We start from the raw sequence: 20,934 nt of genomic DNA, 5'->3' as shown, positions 1-20,934 counted from the left end.
CATTCCGGGTTTTTAGTTGACTTGAGAAGTGCAATTAGTACAGCTTCTCTCAATGTGGGGGTAAGCAACATCTTATCATATGCGTCACCATACATAGCTACTAAATGTGGAGCTAATTGAGCTACAAACGTCTTATAAAGTTCACACGTAAATCCATCTGGGCCCGGGGCCTTACCATTGGGAAGCGACCTAATGACCTCTGTAACCTCCTCAACAGTAATTGGCAGTGATAAGTACTCTCTCTGTGCATCAGATAACCACGCAATCGTGATGTCTGCTAGGTACTCCATAACTTCTGAGGGTGAGGCCGTGGGCTGAGACTTGTACAAAGCACCATAGGTTTTCATAAATTCCTGCAGTATCCCCTGTGTATCATTATGCATGCACCCATTGTCATCTCTGATTGTGAGGACCGCCTATGAAGGGCGACCTTCACAAATTTTAGCAGCCAACAGTTTACCAGGCCTGCCCCCTTCACCAAATGATCTTGCTATCGTGCGCCTAGCCATATATTTAAGTTCATCTTCCGCATAAGCCTGGTATTCCGACATGGCAACCCTAATATCACCCAATACTGCAGCAGTTTGTTTTAGTTCATATTCCCGCTCTAACAGTTTCAACTTATCCTCACATATAGTGAGCTGCCTACGAATATCTTTCAAAATTCCCGCATAGGTGTACTTATGCAAACTCCTCGTATTGTAGCTTTAAAAGCCTTCCACAGCAAGCTAGGGTCGTTAGTAGTGGGTTCGTTAAATAAAAAGTAATCTGTAATGGCTGTGCTGATTGTGTCCATGTACACAGAATCTAATAATGCCTTTGCATTAAAGCGCCAATTATATGGCGGTGGTATATGATAAGGCACTTTAACAGACAGCAGTATCGGATTATAATCGGACAGTGTCCTAGGTAAGTGCTTTACACTTCTGGTCCAAAGCACTGTGTCATCAGTCCCTATCCAGTAATCTATGCACGACCAGCTATAGTGCACTGCTGATGCGTGCATGGCCTCCATACGCCCCGGATTCTGAATTCTCCATATGTCATTAGGATGCATTACCGGCATAATATCTTTCAATTTACCCACTGCTTGTCGATGCGGTTCTGTAGTGGAGCCCGATCTGTCATGGTGTTCATCCAGTACAAGGTTAAAATCACCCCCCCAAAATAAAGTCCTGCCCGTTAGACCCTGTAATTTCTGCCAGATCATATGATAAAAATCAGAATCGTCAGTATTTGAGCCACATGTGTTTATGAGTGCAATCTGCTGCCCTCTAAGTGTGCCTGTAACAATAACGTACCTCCCTTGGCTGTCAACAGTGGTATCATCTTCAGTGAGTTGTGTCCCCTTGTTTATTAAGATAGTAACTCCTCTAGAGTACGAAGAGTATGTGGAGTTATGAGTCGTCTCTGCCCATTTACGTCCAATGTGAGTATCTGAGTGTGGAGCAATATGTGTTTCCTGTAAAAAGGCAATATCAATATGTAGCCTGTCAAAGTACGCAAACATTTTTCTAATTTTCTTGGGGTTATTAAGCCCTCTGACGTTCCAAGTGAGGAGGGTCAGATGTGTTGATCTCAACTTGTTAGTGGTCAGTAAATCAGGGAGAAAGACATTTTGCAGTACACTATAGGTGTCGTACACTGTAGGTGTCGTAGATTGCACTACCCCAAGGTTGGACATTTTTTGTGGAAAAGAATAGACAACAAGATATATCACCGAATCAACCTGGATCTCCGCGATGCATGTTAAGCACAACAGTTTGCATAACGGTTCAAACTCCCCCCCCCCCCCCCACCCACCCACCACCCACTTCAGCATCCCAATTATGCCAAAGACAGACCCTAAAATAGAACTACAACTGAACATAGAACATCATGGGGAACACCCGTGTGGGGGTCACTAAGTGCACACAACTCCATCCAATCTAGTGGATGTGGTCAGGACTACAGTCTCAGTGCGGATTGAACAGTACCTATCCCATAGGAGTACACCTGACCGTAGTTACAATATTATGCAAAGTGGCGTATTAAACTATATAAAACAAGATTACGCCCCTGTTCACAATGGTAAACTAGTGGATCTGAAATGGCCAATTCATGGTTCATAGGAGAAGCATCATGGTGACCAGTCACAACTATACGGAGTCCCCAGAGTCAAATTGTAAAGAAGGCACAGAAGGCCCTCTTTCCAATGAGCAGCCTATTATAAACCAACACACTTTATGGTCTTCCCAGTGCTTTCTGACATATATTATGGTATACCCATAGTACAAATACTTCAAAAGAAAAGAAAAAAAACCTCTCCCAGGAACACGTCCAGATCAGAGTATACCACCCAGCTGCATCCATGGGAGCCAAAAGTGTTTCATACATTACCACTACATGATCATCCTCTCCAGTCTTTTTGTTGTTTGACATGAGTATAGTGAGCAGTCATCTGAGACGTAATCCGTTCTATTGCGGACAAATGCAGATCGCACAGGACAGCAGGAAGAGAAAAAAAAGGGTGGATTTTGGGGTTTTGCAACAGCTCCTTTACCATTGAGTTCTATTTTGAGTCTTGTTGCTGCTCATTTATTTTCTGCTCTTTACGTTCATTAACAATTTTCTTGATGAAATCCTGAGCAGCTTTTGCTGTTTGGACGATCGTAGAGCGACCTTCCCATGTCATCTTCAATCGAGCATAGTAAAGCATGGTATATTCCACGTCTAACTCTCGCAATTTCTTCTTGGCTGGTGCAAATTCCTTACACGCCAATTGTACTGCCATTGTAAAGTCGGGGTAAAATTCCAGCTTGTTATCTTGATATGTCACTTGTTGCTTCTCGCGAGCCATCTTCAGTACACTATCCCTATCACGGTAACTAAGGATTCGTGCGACTATGGGTCTTGGAGGTGCACCTGGTGGTGGGCGTGGGGCCAATGATCGGTGAGCACGTTCCACTATAAGGACCGCTGAAAAATGTTCTGCACCAAATACTGAGAGAAGCAGCTCCTCCACATATGTCTCCATCCGGCCCGTATTTGTGTATTCTGGAATACCCGCAATTCGTATATTATTACGACGCAATCTCGCTTCCAAGTCTCAGCTTTAGTTTTTATGACTTCCAAAAGCTTCTCCATTCCAGTACATTTAATGGTCGTTGCGTGTGCTTCATCCTCTACTGCTGCAATGTGATTCTCAGCTTCATCCAAGCGCTCCCCCTGCTAGTCCAGCTTCGCCGACATATTGCCTACCCGCTAAGTAAGTGTATCTATTTTCCCATTGATATCTTGCAGACTTTTTTGAATCGTCTGGAGAACAGTTTCCATCACTTTACCAGTCGTTGAGTCGATTTCCAGTTCTGTGTCGGAGTGGGCAGTGGCTCCCTTTGTTTGTCTCCGCGATTCAAATGAGAGTTTGGTTTGTTATCTATCTGGTTTACTCATGCCGTTGACACTGAGCACTCCAGAGTATGAGAAGGGTCTTTTAAATGCTTCTCAATGCAGAAGCAGTACTAAATGCCGTCCAGTTGCCACGCAGAGGTGAGTTCACGATCTCTAGTACAATATACCTCTCGAGATTAGGGCTTTTCAGCTTAGCAGATAGACAATTAGCCACTGAAACCATAAAGACCCACATAGATAGCTGTTAAGCAGGATCACCCAGAGGTTCACGTGGTTAGGCACCTCTAAAACCTCCACTTGCACACTGCGAGCTTCGTGCGTCAGCAGGCCATCAAAGAAGCACACCGTGACCCACCTCACACATTACAGTTATGATAGTTCCAGTCGTGGGAGATATGCAGTTTATATACGGTCTGCACTAGTTGAAACAGAGAGCGGTACACATATCAATATGCTTCATCAGTCTATCAGTGCAACGCCTCTCCAGAGCAGCATAAGCCACAATTCCAGGTTCTTCAGCTAGCACTCGGGCCACACTACCACCCCTGCCTGTCCCAGCAAGAGAAATGTAGGACCAATCACTACCTCACCCAACAAGCAGGCAGGCCGGTTAGTTATACAGGACAGCAGGAGAGGGCACCAATCTCTGCATTGCGTAATATAGTTATAAACAGCATTGATAAAACAGAGATATGAACATGTTGGGCCGTCGGTCGCCATTTTGCAGCTGATGATGCAGCATAACATGACTGGTGTCTTTAATAATGCGTTGAGCCGTACTCAGAATCACCACCACCGTTCTTGGCCCAATGATTGTATGCTGCTGTCTTGTTGCAGCCTCGGTTCACCAGTGCAAACCCCTTCGGCAGCAATTGGGTTAACTTACAACACAGGGTGCCACCATTTTTTGTTGTATTTTCGCACCAATACTGCTGAGTGCACACGAAACACTGCCACCAATACTCCACACAGCGTCGCCTCATAGCCGCCTGGCATAGAAATCAAATATCAAAGTCTGCTGTCTCTGCGAGGTCGCCAGTAGTACCAGCTGCACGCTGACTCACGCATCGATTGACAGAGGTTCGATGCCGGTACACTTCAAAGCTCCGCCATTTTACCGAGGCTTACCACACCATAGCACCATGGCCCATGTAGTGAAGCTCTCACTCTCTTCTTACTGCGTACTACCTCCCACGCATTTAGTACAGCATCCAGAGCGGGTACACACCGCCTGTACCCACAGCGCTCCTGGTTCTTAACTGCCGAGCAGGTCCTGGGTCGCTGCCATGTTGCGCTGTATCGCAGCCTCCGGGCAAAGGTTCACACTGACAGGTTTGCAGGCTCTTCCGCTCCAATTTCGTGCCTAGGTGTGCGCACTTCAAGCACCTTCTCTTCTGACGAACATTGCTGTCAGGATCCGCCAATTTGGCATCTGCAAAACCGCTATTTTTGGCGATTATTGTGCCTGACCGGTGGAGCTGTCTTATCAGGCAGCCATCCCGCAGTGCGCCCTCTAGCGCCCCCCTAGTTATTAATATTTTTTAATTTGAATTTTGTGTTTTTAGTTCCGTAGCCGGTTCTGGGTCTATAGGGGAATAGGGTGGGAAGTAATTTAATTATATTCAATTAATTGATTATTTGTTTATTTATTAATATTTCTTTCATTGAGATGTTATAGTGCTAAATGTGTAAAGTAATTTATTATTAACTAATTAATTATTTGTTGTTAATTAATAATAATTAATTTTTGTAGTTGTGTAATTCATTTTAGGTGTGTGTTTTGGTGTTTATAGGTTTAAAGGATGGGAGGTAATTTATTTTTAATTGATGAATTAATACTTGGTTGTTTATTCATTTTAATGAATGAATTGTTACTTAATTATGGTAATTGTTACTCCACACGTGCTATCTATTCACCAATTAAGGCACCTATTTAAACCTGATTCTCTCATCCTTCATTCCAACATGGGGAAGAGGAGCGAACACAGCTAGGACTACGGAGCGAGACGTACCTTGATGTAGTAAGAGTATGAGTGGTAGTATGAAAGCATGCTTATGTGAAACCAGAGCACCCCAACCGGGATGCTTCCCTTTAAATGTGAAATCCATTTTTCTTTCTTTCCAATAGTGTGACTACTGGGGTCTCTACTTCACCCTCCTCCCATTGGATACGTAGTAACCACCAACGGGGTGAACCTGTGAGCAGGCCTCACAACTGTGTAAATGATACCAAGTGTGTCTCACGTTTGCAGTGACAGATGTTTCACACAATAGTCACTTTATGTATTCCATTGTATATGGGGCAATTTTCACTGCAGTTTTTAATTTTACTTTGACTGAGCTCCACTCAGGATTTCCATCTCAATTTCTTTTTTACAGGTTTCAAGAAACTTTCTTAGGTAGAGTGTGACATAGGTCCACCTACCCAGTGGTAATCTTGTACCAAAGGTTTTGGTAAGATAGGAGCTCATATCTCTTTCTCCCTGAAGAATGCTGTGGACCCTTTGGAATCATTAAAAGGTTATGGCCCGTAATCAGCAAGGCTAGACCAACTCAATAATCAAAAACAAGAAAATACTGATACAAGTTACATAGTCAAATCAAGCGATCACTCGTGCCACTCATAGTGATTGAAACCATCTTATTTAGAAAATATTTTTATTTAATTTTTTGTTTCGTATTCAAATATACTTTTAGGAATCTTTTTATTATTAAAAATGCGAAAAACAACAACTTTCAATGGACCTGACAATAGTATCTACAATTCCAGAAATGATGACCAACATATAAAACAAAATTACAAAATACATTCATAAACAATACATTTAGACATGCCCATAATCCCACAAAGAATAAAAAGACTGTAAGAGAAAGAATATAAGAAAAGGCATGAAAGAAACTCGGGAACAAATGAAAGAATTTCACGGAAAGAAAGGGAGCATAAACAATCCCAGCAAATGTTGGCAAAACAGTATGGCATTCAGGTTATCCGACCTAAGCCTATCTGTCATACATTATTTATAAATAAACCTGACACCTTTTATCTAATAGCACCACTTAACCAAACAAAAAAGGTCTACGCGTTTCAAACCTATGTTTATTTATGGGTTATCCTTATCTTATATGTTGGTCAGGTTCTAGTCTTCTCCTATCTCGAAAACTGGCTGTTGAAGGATGGCTCGCCCCAGGCTGTCATCTTCCACCTCCAGACTACGGCCGACCTCTTGCATTCGCTGGGGTTCACCATCAATGTGCCGAAGTCACACCTGATTCCCTCTGGTACTCTGAACGCCAGGATGGACGGGCTCAGCCACAGATGTATAATAGATCACGAATGGCGTCTTCACTCGTAGGTGGTGAAAGGTCTCTTTCAGCAATGGGGAGAGCCTTGGTTAGATCTATTTGTCACCGAAGAGAACGCACAATGTCAGCAGTTCTGTGCATTGGAATTTCCAAGGCGGCACTTGCTAGGCAATGCTTTTCGTCGCAAGTGCAATTGCGGTCTTCTATACGCCTTTCCACCTATACCACCTCTGCCCAGAGTGCTGAAGAAGATCAAGCGCAACCGGGCCCAAGTCATTTTTGTGGCTTCGGATTGGGCAAGAAGAGTCTGGTATACTGAGCTGTTACATATGGCCATCGATCCTCCGATCAGACTGTCTCTTCAAGAAGATCTTCTGTTGCAGCAGAAGGGGCGGTCCTCCACTCGAACCTGTCCAGCCTCCACCTCCTTGGGTGGAGATTGAGCGGCGACAGTTGACAGCTTTTGACTTTCTTCTCGAAGTCTGTAATGTTATCTTGGCAGCCGTGTGTCCTTCCATCAAAATGGTATACACCTGTAGATGGAACCAGTTTGTGGCATGGTGTCTAGCAAAGGCTGTGGATCTCCTTTCTGCCCCTCTTTCTGAGGTTTTCCTCTTCATTCTTTCTTTGGCCCAGCAGGGCTCTGCTCTGGGCACTCTCAAATCTTTCAGCCATTTCGGTCCTCCTTCGGCTGCCTGACCAGCCTTCTCTTTTAAGTCCCCTATTGTAAATCGCTTCCTTAAGGGCATTACTCACTTGTTTCCTCCAACTCCTTTTGTGATGCCCCAGTGGGACTTGAACCTGGTTCTCACTTTTCTTGTGTGCTCTCCCTTCGAGCCGCTACATAACTGTCCTCTCAGACTCCTGACCTTTAAAACTGCCTTACGGTTGCCATCACCTCTGCTCGCAGGGTGAGTGAGCTACATGCCCTTTCTTCTAAGCCTCCTTTCCTGGCTGTTTATCCGGACAAAGTTGTCCTCCGCACTAGGCCTTCTTTCCTTCCCAAAGTGGTTACCTCTTTCTATATCAGTCAGACCATTACTTTGCCCGCCTTCTTTTCGCCTCTGCATCCTTCTAAAGAGGAAGAGAGGCTCCACCGTCTGGATCCAAAATGTGCACTCTTGTTCTATCTGAATCGCACACAACAATTCTGGGTGGATGACCAGCTGTTTGTTGGTTACGTGGGAGCCAAGAAAGGTCAGGCCGTGCAAAAATGAACCATCTCCCTATCGGTCGTTCTTTGCATCAAAATCTGTTACTCCTTAACAAAAAAAGGAACCTCCAGTGGGGTTGCGTGCCCAATCCACCAGGGCAGTGGTAGCCACTACTGCTTTGGGACGGGGTGTCCCCCTTCTCTGCATCTGCCAGGCAGCTACGTGGGCTTCACTGCACATGTTTACCAAACACTACTGCCTGGACATACAAGTCCAGAGAGGCGGCTTCTTCGGCCGTTCGGTTCTCCAGGACTTTCTGGTGTAAACTTGGTTTGCAGACCCACCACCGGGGTTGGTATTTCTGGGGTATCTATTCTAAGGTGAGGAATGAATAACTAATTGTCTCTTTCAGATGATCAAGTTACTTACCATCGGTAACGATATATCTGTAAGAGACATAGATTAGTTATGGATTCCTCACCGCCCCACCCATACTCCCTGCTCTGCAAACTGGCTTCTAGGGTAAGGGACTCCCTTTCAGGGCCCTGGTTTTCGTGCACCAGTGGTCAGTGTCTTGCATGGCTCTGCGCTTCTGGCGCGGAATGTCCTGTAAAGAAATGACATCAGCGAAGGTGGCGTCTAAGTAGATACCGCAACGTTATTTCAAGTGACCATGACGCCAACGACTAAAGCAGAGTTGACCGACGCCACCTATTCACACGCAGGGGTACTGCTGAGGAAAACATTCTCTGGATCCAGTCTGATGCCTGGGGGTAATTCTAAGGTGAGCAATCTATAAATAATCTATGTCTCTTACAGATATATTGTTACCGTAGGTAAGTAACTTGTTCATTTGCATAATGTGTATCCTTACAACACATACTATGGCCATGTGGATAATGTTTCTATTGTAATTAAACAATACAAGACTATATTAAACCCTGATAACATTTCTATAAAATGAACAATGCTGATTCAAGTTTCTATACTGTCTTAATATTGATAAGTTTCCACTGCAAAAGCATAGGTTGGTACCCAAAAGGCTTACCTCTGAGAATTTGCATTGATTTCAACAGAACTTTTTGTACCCACAACAAATAAGTTCTTTACATGACTTAGATGCCTCCGGAATGGTTGTCCAATGTGATACCATTACTCCATCAATCTGCTTCCAGCCTCCATCAGTTAAATTTAGCAATTCTTGCACAGGCACTAAAGCCTGACTCCAAACATAGCCCCCTTGGAATGCAGAATGATGAACATGTTGAAGAAGAGCTGGGATGTTTTCAATAGTTCTGATGCCACTTGCAAATATGAATTGGCGAGCACCATTTATTTCATGCAAAGGGAAAGTTCACAAGTATAATGAATCTTTCTAAATTTCCCAAGTGAACAGGATCAACAGAACTTAGTCGATCTGACAGAAATGTAAATGCGAGAGTAGCAGAAGATAGTGCCATCCAGGTGTCATAAGCTGCTTTCTTCCCTCTCCCATGAAAAGGCTATGTGATGTTGCAACCTGTAACAGCATGGAAAAAGGGCAGAGATTCACATTCGCCTAAGCTTGCTGCAATACTGTGAGCGGAAGGTTTGTTCCTGCACGAAATGCTAACCACAATTCATGACATCCATTGTTTTTAAAATTCCTCATGATTGCAAGGCGAAATCATTTTGGAATTCGTAATTGGTGTTGAGCTTGCAACTTTATCCTGATAGGTGAAAATTACTTGCTTCCCTTCGATGTTAATAAGTTGCACACCCCTACTGAGTAAACCAAACAACTGTCTTGTTTTCATCTCGTTTAACCTCATAGATGCGGCGCAAATATCCCTCCCCAGTGCTGCGCTGTCCATTGGAACTAGTGCTGAATGGACGTCCAATGGTCGTGCGCAGCACTGGGGAGGTAGTGCTGCCGTCGGCCAACGCCCAGACGCAGCACTTAAGGGGTTAAGAAAATATGCCAATCTTTGGGTACAGGAGTGTTAGATACAACTCGCTTGTGAAGACCCTCACCTCTTTTTTCTATAACACTTTGCTTGATGCTTCTAGTAATATAAATCTCACACAAGATCCAATCATTTCACGTTCCTTACTTGAGTTTCTATTTAGGGTCACAAAAAAACTGTTGAAGTGTGATCAAATATTTCACAAGACTCGTGAGGTAACATATTTGCTATATCTGCACCATCTAATATAATTACATACACCTCTGGAGCAGTGTTGTGTATGGTGGCACAGTCCAATAGCTGTGACTTCTGTCCTTGTCAGAGCTTTTCATTCACAGATATAGAATGCGGAAAAGGCTGATTCTATTGATTGAAAAATTCTTCCACATTACCATTTCTTGTCCGACACCCAATATATAATCTTGCAAACAGATTGCACTTACTTTGTACAAGGATAATTTGTCTTTGGACTCAGCCGTTTTACTCCGGCTGGTGATGAGTAATTGAAGTTTGCTCCTTGGTACTGTAATTGTTATGGGCTTCGAACACATTTGCAATACCTCATGAAAATAGGAGTTATATTGCGATCTACCTACTTCATGTGCTGTTGTCATCTCTGTGATAACTGTAGCAGGCTTAACTTCGTTGCTGCACAGATTACAACTACAAGTTGGTGGTAAATATCGAAAATGCTAAAAAAAAAGCAAATTTTTGCAAATTATAACAGTGCCATTTGGCAGACATACATGCCCCTAGGGCATGTATGTGTGCCACATGTGCACCCATGCTCTATTCAGGGGTGCAACAGGGTGTCAAAGTGACACCCTGCCACCCTTGAATGTGTTCCCTATTTTACCGAATCGGTATTTACCGATTCGGTAATTCGCATTCATTCCTATGGGCCTGGAGGCCCTTAGGGATGAATGGGAAATACCGAATCGGTAAATACCGATTCGGAATTTACCAAATCCTTTTTTTTTTTTTTTTACCCCCCTGGATTTACATGGACAAGGCACAATAAGATACATAAAGCAACCATATAAAAAAGGAAAAAGGGAAAGATATTACAATATACTTAATACATACAGATCCTATCATAACATATGCATACAAAATCACCTATGTCGACTTTCAATAATACATATATTCTTCCCGTTGCCTTATTCAGTTCCAAACTTCCACTGAATCAGGGGACCCCAGATTTGCATGCCCAGCTTTTTACCCTTTTTTCCCTTCCTTGCGTAAATAGCTGTTTCCAATTTTTGTATTGATAGGGTTTTACCAAGCCATTGATGGTACGTAGGAGGATTTGGATCAAGCCAAGCTGAGGCCACTAGTAATCTAAAAATCGCCATAGCTACAAACACAAAGTATTTACAATTTATTTGCCCATTGGGGGATACTCCCAGCAAGATGGTTACTGGATCTAACTCTATTGTTGTGTCTAAGGCATTTCGGAAAAAATTCCCAATATCATATTTTATCTTGTCTAGGTGCGGACAGGTAGAAAAAACATGTAACAAATTAGCCTCCATACTGCCACACCTAAAACACGTAGTGCCGGATAGGCCCCCCCATTGAGCAATTTTCCATGGCGTGTAATACAGATGGTACAAAATCTTGTAATGCTGGGCCTGTAGAGACGATGAACACAGTAGTTTACCTCCCATCTCAAGTGATTCAGAAAAAACATCCCTTTCTCTATATATATCTAAATCTGAAGACCATTTGAGTATCCATTTCTCAAGGTCATCTTTTTTTAACTTTGTCATTTCTGAATAAAATCTCTTTATAGTACAGTCATGGCCTTTTTGTATAAGATCCATCATTATACTCCTCCCGAAACCTAGTGCTCCCCCTCTTTTATTTAGTATGCAACTCCTTATTTGAAGATATTTAAAAAAGTGATTTGTATTTAACATATACTTATTTTTCAAATCTGTAAATTGTATCATACCATTGTCATCCAACATGTCCCCAATCATACCTATCCCTCGACCTTCCCACTCTTGATATACCATTCCTGAAAATACTGCCGTAGGTAATGAAGGGTTATTTTTAAATCTAGTATATGCGTTGTATTTCCCTATTCCAACCTTTTTGGAAAATCCTTTCCATATATTGTAGGCCGCCATAATTATCTTAAAACGTGTTCTTTTAAAGTAACTTCCATCGGTGAATCTCAAAAAAATATTTTCAGCATTTTTGCCCAAAACTAATCCATATATAGCAAGCGAACCTGTCTTATCCCATCCATCCTTTTCTGCCCCTCCAATTAGTCCCACCATTCCTTGCAATGCTGCAGCCCAATAATATAACTTAAGGTCCGGTAGTGACCACCCCCCTTTCTCCCTGGGTAGCGATATAGACCTCAATGCCCTCCGAGTTTTACCTCTTGCCCAGATAAACCGATTGATCATGTGTTCGGAAGTTTTAAACCATTTATTATCAGTTAAAAGTGGTATTGCCCTAAAGAGATATAGTAATTTGGGTAAAATCATCATTTTAATAATATTGACTCGACCAATTAGTGACAAATGTAAATTCTCATAACGATCCAAATCTTTTCTTGCTTTATCGATTACTGGGGCAATATTATTCTCCACCAAGCTATCTAAATTAGACATAATATTAATTCCCAAATACTTCCCTGACGATACCACTCGACTATCATCACAGAATGTCCACGAATTTTTAATAATTTGAGTTTTAGACGCATTCAATGAGTACCCTGAGACTTGACCAAATCTTAAGGCCTCAGCCTCTACAAATGTAGTTGCTTCCGTAGGGCAAGGTGTTATCACCGCAACATCATCAGCATACGCTAATATCTTACATGGCCCAAGAGCTGTACAAAATGAGGTAATCTCTGGTGCTGATTCTATCTTGCGTATTAATGGATCCATATACATGGCGAATAACAGGGGAGAGCATGGGCAGCCCTGCCGAGTTCCTCTCTTGATTTTAAATTGCCCTGTAATACCCCCGTTTATCCTTAATGCTGCAACCGGTTCCTTATACAGAGTCTGAAGTGCTTTCAGATAACCTCCCCCAATCCCGACTCTGACTAAAATCTGCCACAAATAGTACCAGGAGACCCGATCAAATGCCTTTTCCGCATCCAAAAGCATTACTGCCATCGGGTCTCCTGTTACCTCGGCCGCATCAAATAGAGTTATCACTTTTCTGATATGGTGAGTCGTCCCTCTACCGGGAATAAAACCATGTTGATTATCACTAACCAGGGTACTTATTATTCTAGCAAATCTTACAGCCAATGCCTTTGAGTAAATTTTGGTGTCGTTGTTCATCAAGGTTATTGGGCGATACGACCCTGGTTCAATCGGGGATTTCTCTTTTTTTAAGATTAACACTATATCCGCACCGCTCCAGGATTTGGGTATGGACTCGCCACTCTGTGCGGCTTGAAACGTTTGAATTAGATCTCGTTCTAAGCATCCACAAAAAGTTTTATAAAACTCAATCGGTAGCTAATCAGGGCCAGCAGCCTTGCCTGAGGGTAAAGCAGACATAGCCTCTTTAATCTCTATGCCATCCAACACAGTCTCTAAATCATCTGCGTCTTCAGGAGAGATAGTTTTGACCTCAATATTCTGGAGATATTCGTTTATTCTTTCGTTACTACTGGGATTTTTCTCATCATATAAAGACTAATAAAACGTCCTAAATACTTCCCGAATTTCTTCCGGATCTGAATGTAAATGTCCCTTTTCATCCTTTATTTCCTTAATCATCCCTACCGCCGCTATCTGCCTAGTACGTATAGCGAGAACCCGACCTACTTTCTCACTAAACTCATAACATCTCTCCCTCCTGACTGTATATTGCTTTGCTGCTCTATTTGCGAGTTCTTCCTCTGCTTCACTTTTCACTTTCATTAGATCTATTACAAATTGTTCAGTCGGTTCTCCCCTTATTACACATTTAATAAGCGGTTCTTCTGCCTCCAATACTTTTTCCTCTCTCTCTCTATATCGCAATTGTTCTGTTTTCCTCTTATAGGCACTATAGCTACATGTTTCCCCGCGAGCTCCTGCCTTAAAGGCATCCCATACTATACCAACCGCTGCGCTTCCTCTATTATATTCAAAGAATTCATTAATCCATTTAGACATATGTTTTATATATTCATCATCTAGTAGCAATCCCCTTTCAAATGTCCACTCCCTCCTTGTTATAGTTCTCACACCTTGCTTTATCGATAGGATTAGGGGGTTATGGTCGCTAAGTATCCGGGGAAAATCATTGGATATCAAGAAATAATCCAGCCTAACGCATACCTGGTGCGGTGCAGAATAGTATGTATAACCCAATTGCTCTGGTCTAATTGTCCCCCAGACATCTCACAATGTGTTGTTTTCTAGAAGATCAATAAGGGCCTTATAAACCTTTTTCTTCCTACCGTTATACTGTCTTCTTGTGCCTGATCCCAGACCTTCTGCTCCATTGATATTTAGATCTCCTCCTATAATGACCCGAGGGGCCCAATCCGCCAGCTCAGAATCCAGAAAGTGTATAATTTCTGGATCATCCTGGGTAGAGCCATACACCGCAACCAGTGTTGTCCACACTCCTTCTAATAGGACCTCGACCATAGCCCATCTCCCCCATTTAACTTCCAACTTTCTTCTTATTACTACATTTTTATCCCTTGATAAAATGGCTACCCCTCTTTGTTTTACTCCTTGTTTAGAACTAACTATTAAATGAAACCCCAGCTGATTGAGACATAGCTCCTGAGTACTCATTATATGTGTCTCTTGAAGAAACACAAACGCCGAAAACAACGACATCACCCCTTCGCAAGACCTCTGCAACTCCCTCGCCTCCTACTTCCACAACAAGATCGCGGACATACACTACAGCTTCAGCACTCAACCGACGCACGCCACGACCGCAGCATCGCCACCCACCACCACCCTCCGCGCCTGGACCCCGGTCAACACCGAAGACACCGTCCACACGATGAACTCCGTCCACTCCGGATCTCCGACCGACCCCTGCCCTCACCACGTCTTCAACAAAGCCGACGCTGTCATCGCACCCCACCTGCGGGACATCATCAACACCTCATTCGACACCGCCACCTTCCCCGAGAGCTGGAAGCACGCCGAACTCAGCGCTCTACTGAAGAAACCTACAGCAGACCCCACCGAACTCAAGAATTACCGCCCCATCTCTCTACTCCCGTTTCCAGCCAAAGTCATCGAGAAGACCGTCAACAAACAGCTGGCCACCTTCCTCGAGACGAATGGATCCCTCGACCCATCGCAGTCCGGATTCCGTGCCAACCACAGCACCGAGACCGCCCTCATCGCCGCCACTGACGACATCCGAGCCCTGATGGACAACGGGGAAACAGCGGCCCTCATCCTCCTAGACCTCTCCGCGGCTTTCGACACGGTCTGCCACCGCACCCTAGTGCAGCGCCTCAGCAACGTCGGAATCCAGGAGAAGGCGCTGGAATGGATCGTCTCCTTTCTCGACGGAAGAACACAAAGAGTCCGCCTACCACCGTACAAGTCAGAGGCCACCAAAGTCATCTGCGGCGTCCCTCGAGGATCCTCACTGAGCCCGACTCTGTTCAACGTCTACATGAGCCCCCTCGCGACCATCGCACGCCAACACAACCTCAACATAATCTCCTACGCCGACGACACTCAGCTGATCCTCTCCCTGACCAACGACCCCGCCGCCGCCAGAGCAAACCTGCACGAAGGGATGAGAGAGGTAGCCGAGTGGATGACGACGAGCCGCCTGAAGCTGAACACAGATAAGACAGAGGTCCTCATCCTGGGCTCCTCGCCCTCCGCCTGGGACGACTCCTGGTGGCCCCCCGCCCTGGCACTGCACCCAAACCGACGGACCACGCACGCAACCTGGGCTTCATCTTGGACTCCTCCCTCTCCATGACCAGGCAAGTCAACGCCGTCTCCTCGTCGTGCTTCAACATCCTGCGCATGCTTCGGAAGATCTTCTGGTGGATCCCCACAGAGACCAGGAAGACCGTCACCCAGGCCCTCGTCACCAGCCGATTGGACTACGGCAACGCACTCCACGCCGGAACCACCGCCAAGATCCAGAAGAGACTCCAGCGCATCCAGAACGCCTCAGCCAGACTCATCCTCGACACCCCACGACACATCCACATCTCCGGACACCTAAGAGACCTGCAATGGCTCCCGGTCAACAAGAGAATCACCTTCCGCCTCCTTACCCACGCACACAAAGCTCTCCACGACCAAGGACCGAGCTACCTCAACAACCGAATCAACTTCTACGCTCCCAAACGCCACCTCCGATCCGCCAGCCACGCCCTCGCCGCCGTCCCACGCATCCGCAGAGCCACTACAGGAGGAAGGTCCTTCTCCTACCTGGCCGCCAAGACCTGGAACTCCCTCCCGGCCGACCTGCGCCTGACCCAAGACCACCTCTCCTTCAGGAAGAAGCTCAAGACCTGGCTGTTCGAGCAGTAGCGGCACCCCCCCCCCCCCCCCAAGCGCCTCGAGACCCTACGGGTAGGTAGTGCGCTCTATAAATGTCTTTGATTGATTGATTGATTGATTCATATTTGGAAATTCTTATCGGAAAACTGCTTTAAGAATCATGGCTCCAAAGCTTGCACTTTTCTCGAAGAAAACTCGAGTGCGAGATGGCTGGGGTAACGATTACGAGAAAGAAGAGGACATGGATAACCTTGGCGTCCCAGCGACAAACCTGCGAGGGAAAGTGCGATCTAAAGCACAACAAAGACGTGAGACAGCAAAGGAAAATAAATTGAAAAAGATACGGGAAAAAGAGGAAGGAGAAAAAAAGAAGAAGTCGACTGAACCACCATCAGCTTCAGCGAGGAGAAAGGAGGAGGTAAAACTTACTGCCGGAGAGACATCAGGGAAGGAAACTCCACTACGGCAAATGACTATAGTTAAGACGTTTTCATCCGCAGTGGTATCTGCGCCGATTACGCAAGCAACTCTGCAGGTGGACTTGCCGCGGGTAAATGGAATCCCCACGCTGGCATACTTGTGTAGAAGGATTCAGTCTAGCTCCGAGAGGGAGCCACTCGAGCAGACGGGAGCAGATGGAGATGCGACCGGCACTCTGGAGGTACAGCCTCAAATTGAAGTTACAGAACCTGTAGGAATGGAAGGCCTTTCTACAGCGGCAGAAGAGGGCGGTCCTAACCTCTTAAAGGAGAAGGCTACAATTCACTCAGTTCCCGGAGTGTCTGGAACTAAAGGAATTAAAGGAACAGGCGCATGTCAAAGGCTGGTGGTGGATACAGAATTGGGAAAAAGTAATTTTAAGGGTGTAAGCAACCTAACTGAAAGTCATGGACTAATGAAGGTATCAATTCAGATTCAATTGAAAAGATGAATGTAATCATACACAATTTACCTGATGTACACCCAGCCTCTCCTGTTGATGAGGTCTTTTTTACTGGCAATGACGAGGCAGATGATGAGGAAAGTGAGAATGGCAGTCTAGTGACAGTGACAGACACAGAATCGGAAACGGAAAGTTCAGGTGGAGAAACAGAGAGTACTGATATGGAAGGTAAAGAGGTTGAATTAGAGACTGATTCCGAAACCACCTCAATTTCTATCAATAGCGATACAGAACTTATGGAGTCAGCCCAAGAAATAGTCCAAAAGAACGCCTCCACAAGGTCCAAACAAAATACTGAGGGCAGTATTAAAGCTGTGGAAAATGTTAAAGCTAAGAGTAAAAATAAATCAAGTAAACGGAATAGTAAATCTAGACAAAAGAGACTGTTAAAGGAGCGCAGAGGTAACACGAAAACAGTGGTAAAAAGGCTAAATTGGGATAACGTGACAGAGAATTCTGCACTGCCCATGGAGGAGCTTGAAAATGGTGAAACAGGTCTTCTTGATTCTACATCTCGGGGATCAGACGGAGGCACATCTAACTTTGAAGTTTTATTTACAACTTTAAAACAAATACAGAGTGAGGCTCGCATCGAGAGCCAAAGGGCAAAGAGGAGGGCCAAACGTGCGAATAAGAAAATGCAATCTTCTCTGCACAAGATCGGCAAGCTGTATGAAGAGATGGTTGGGAGAGTTTCTGAAGTGGAGACTAGAACGGGGAAATTGGAAGAAGATATGGTTAAAGTACAGGATGCCAGGAAAGAACAAGATAAGACAACAGCTGATATGCTATGGAAGTTAGAGGAATTTGAAAATAGACAAAGACGCAACAATGTACGATTGATTGGAATACAGGAAGGGAAGGAGGGGAGTGATGTTCGGGGGTATGTCGTTGAACTATTAAAGTGTGCCCTTCCAGAGCTGTCTTCATGGGATCTGGATCATGAGGTACAAAGGGCACATCGTTTTCCTATGACTCGGAAGGCAACACAGGGTAAACCTCGTGCAATACTTTTGTATGTTGGGAACTTCCTATTACGGGAAGAGATAATCAGTAAGGCAAAGCCCCAATCTAAATGCAAGTACAATGATGTAGAGTTTTTCGCACGCCCTGATTTTTGCCACACCACTGTGGAAAGAAGGTGGAGAATGAGGCAGCTCATTACTCCCTTTCAGACCATAGGCTGTGAGGCATACCTCTTGTTTTCTGCACGCTTGAATATTGGTCTAAATGGGAACTTTAAAATTTTTTACTCCGAGATACTTGCACAAGAATACCTTAACTTTTTGAAGGAAAACAGGGATCAACAAAAGACACGCCACAAGGAGAATGTAGAATATGATGATCGTACAGTTGCCCTTAGGGATATTTCCAGTAAGAAACAAAGATAAATACAAAATGGAAAAGAGAGACTGTATATATTAATACTTTGGGATGAAATGTTACATACGAGGATTTATTGAAAGTAAGAGATGAAAAAATGCTTCTCCAATGTTTATGATTTTTTCTCTCATTTTCCGTTTATTTAGGGTTATGTTTTCAAGATATGTTGCTTTCTTAGTAATTGATTGGTATTAGCATATCAAGAATAGTGGTAGAGGTTGGGCACAAAACAAGGGTGGAATATGGTGGAATATGGTAGGCACATACTGAGCACAAGAAGTTGGGAGGGAAAGTCAGGGGGGTTCATGGGCTCGGCATCCTGGAGGCAAAAGACGGCCAGACATCGGTACCTTGGACCTATTTGCCTGTAGGGGGGAGGGAACCTGAGGGTGGGCGGTCTGGGGTGGGGGAGGGCAGGGAAATGGACAGGGCACAAGGGGACCAGAAGCTTAATTGGACCTGATCAATATAATTTGAACCTATTGTATGACGTGGTTGGTGATATTGAAGATGTTGAAGATACTGAAGATATTATGGAAATTAATAGGGAAACCTATTCAGTTAGTGTGTCAGAATTAGTGATGTATAAATCTTTGAGAGCGATAAACAAAAGCAAGCAGATAGCTGGGGAAAAGGGGGGGAAAAAAAAAAGAAAAATGTCTCTTAGATTAGTGACATGGAATGTGTGCGGCCTAAATGATCCTCAGAAAAGACAGAAGATAGGAATTCGGTTACAACAAAAGAATTTACCAAATCCTACTGATTCGGTAAAATTTACCGAATGAATACCTACATCCCATTTACCGATTCTAAAATACCGAATTGCTAAAATTCTGTATTTTAGAATCGGTGAATCTGGATTACCTACAACTGGCCCCAAATTCCTTAATTATGTACAGAAGAGATTTGACTTCTTTTGTGAAAGATTTATGTACACTAGACATTTGTACATGGTGTCAAAGGTTGTTTTTTGGCATTTACAAATATTTATTCAAATTAATTTACAATTTAGGAAATCTCTGGCCCAGAGATGGTCCCTCTTCTGAGAGCTTCTGGATTTTCCATTGGACGTACAGCACCTTAATCTCTCTTTATGGTGGTATTTTTCTGCTCAGGATTGTGATATAGAATAATTGATGAGAATGCACAGATGCTTTTATTGGCAACAAACGTTCCTTTAAGAAACTCTGAGTGAACGTGTTGGTGGTGTTCTGCGAATGTCTCTAACAAAAGAGAGGGACCCAAACAATCCAAAGGGGTAGGGTACCAGAAAACAAGCTGTCAATAAAGTTTCCCCTTTGGGTGAACTTATAGGTTAACCACAGTTTTAAACTAAGCATACATACATAAAGTTAATTCAATACCACAGACTAGGAGCAGCAAATGATAAACATGATACAGTCATACAAAAAATTTACATTTTATTTTGGTATATTAAAAACAATATAAAAAACAGTACATTATGATACACCATAAATTAATAACAGAAAAAATGGGACAATACACAAGGAAAATAATTCCAATTAAAAAGAGGAGAGTACACTAGTTGAGACAAATTGTTGAATCCTACTCCAAGTTGTATATTTAGGTTCACAATCAGAGGAGTTTCTTTATTCAATGACTTAGTGTATCTCCACCCAACATTGCATCAACGCGTTTCGGTTATGGCATACAGTTATTCAAAGCCAAAACCCTTCCTCAGGAGTAAAATAATAATATCCCACTTTAACAAAGTATCTGAAATAAAAAATACACAATATAAGATATACATCGCATGACCGCATAGAAAGAATATACAATCTTCATATTACACAATTCTGCTCCTACACACACAACTCATTTACAACACTCTTCTGCGGTTTATTTAGTCAAATGTTGCTAGAATAACCACATATATAATGTGCAAGGCATTGTCACAAACTCGCCCACAACCTGTTTAAGTGGCGAAAAAATCTCAAATAGAATAACACAGAGATCTTAAGTTAAACAGTTTCTAATTAACAATGTATAGCCACAAAAGGCAATTACAAAAGGTCAGGTCAAATCTCCTGAGGCGGAAGCCGGGAGAAGCTCTTTTTAACTTGTTATTACTGTGATTTTATCTTACCTGCTGCTCATTGTATCTTTGCACCAGAGGGCTCCGTGTAGCGGATCTAGCGCTCACGTGACCCCCTCTTACCGGCTGGCCACGCCCATCTTCAGGCCACGCCCCCTTCCCGCCCTTCTTAAGCGCCAGCTCTCGAGCGCTCAGTTGGGTCAAATCTCCTGAGGCGGAAGCCGGGAGAAGCTCTTTTTAACTTGTTATTACTGTGATTTTATCTTACCTGCTGCTCATTGTATCTTTGCAC

General features: G+C 43.8%; 1 protein-coding gene across 2 annotated transcripts in view; it reads left to right on the top strand.

The window, feature by feature from the left end:
• Positions 1–20,934, top strand: part of C2 (complement C2) — a 482,116-nt gene that overhangs the window by 346,289 nt on the left and 114,893 nt on the right. The window lies entirely within an intron of this gene.

This window comes from Lissotriton vulgaris, chromosome 5 (genome assembly GCF_964263255.1).
Source record: "Lissotriton vulgaris chromosome 5, aLisVul1.2, whole genome shotgun sequence".
NCBI lineage: Eukaryota > Metazoa > Chordata > Amphibia > Caudata > Salamandridae > Lissotriton > Lissotriton vulgaris.
The sequence above is the reverse complement of the archived record's forward strand: the minus strand, read 5'-3'. Positions and strand labels throughout refer to the sequence as shown.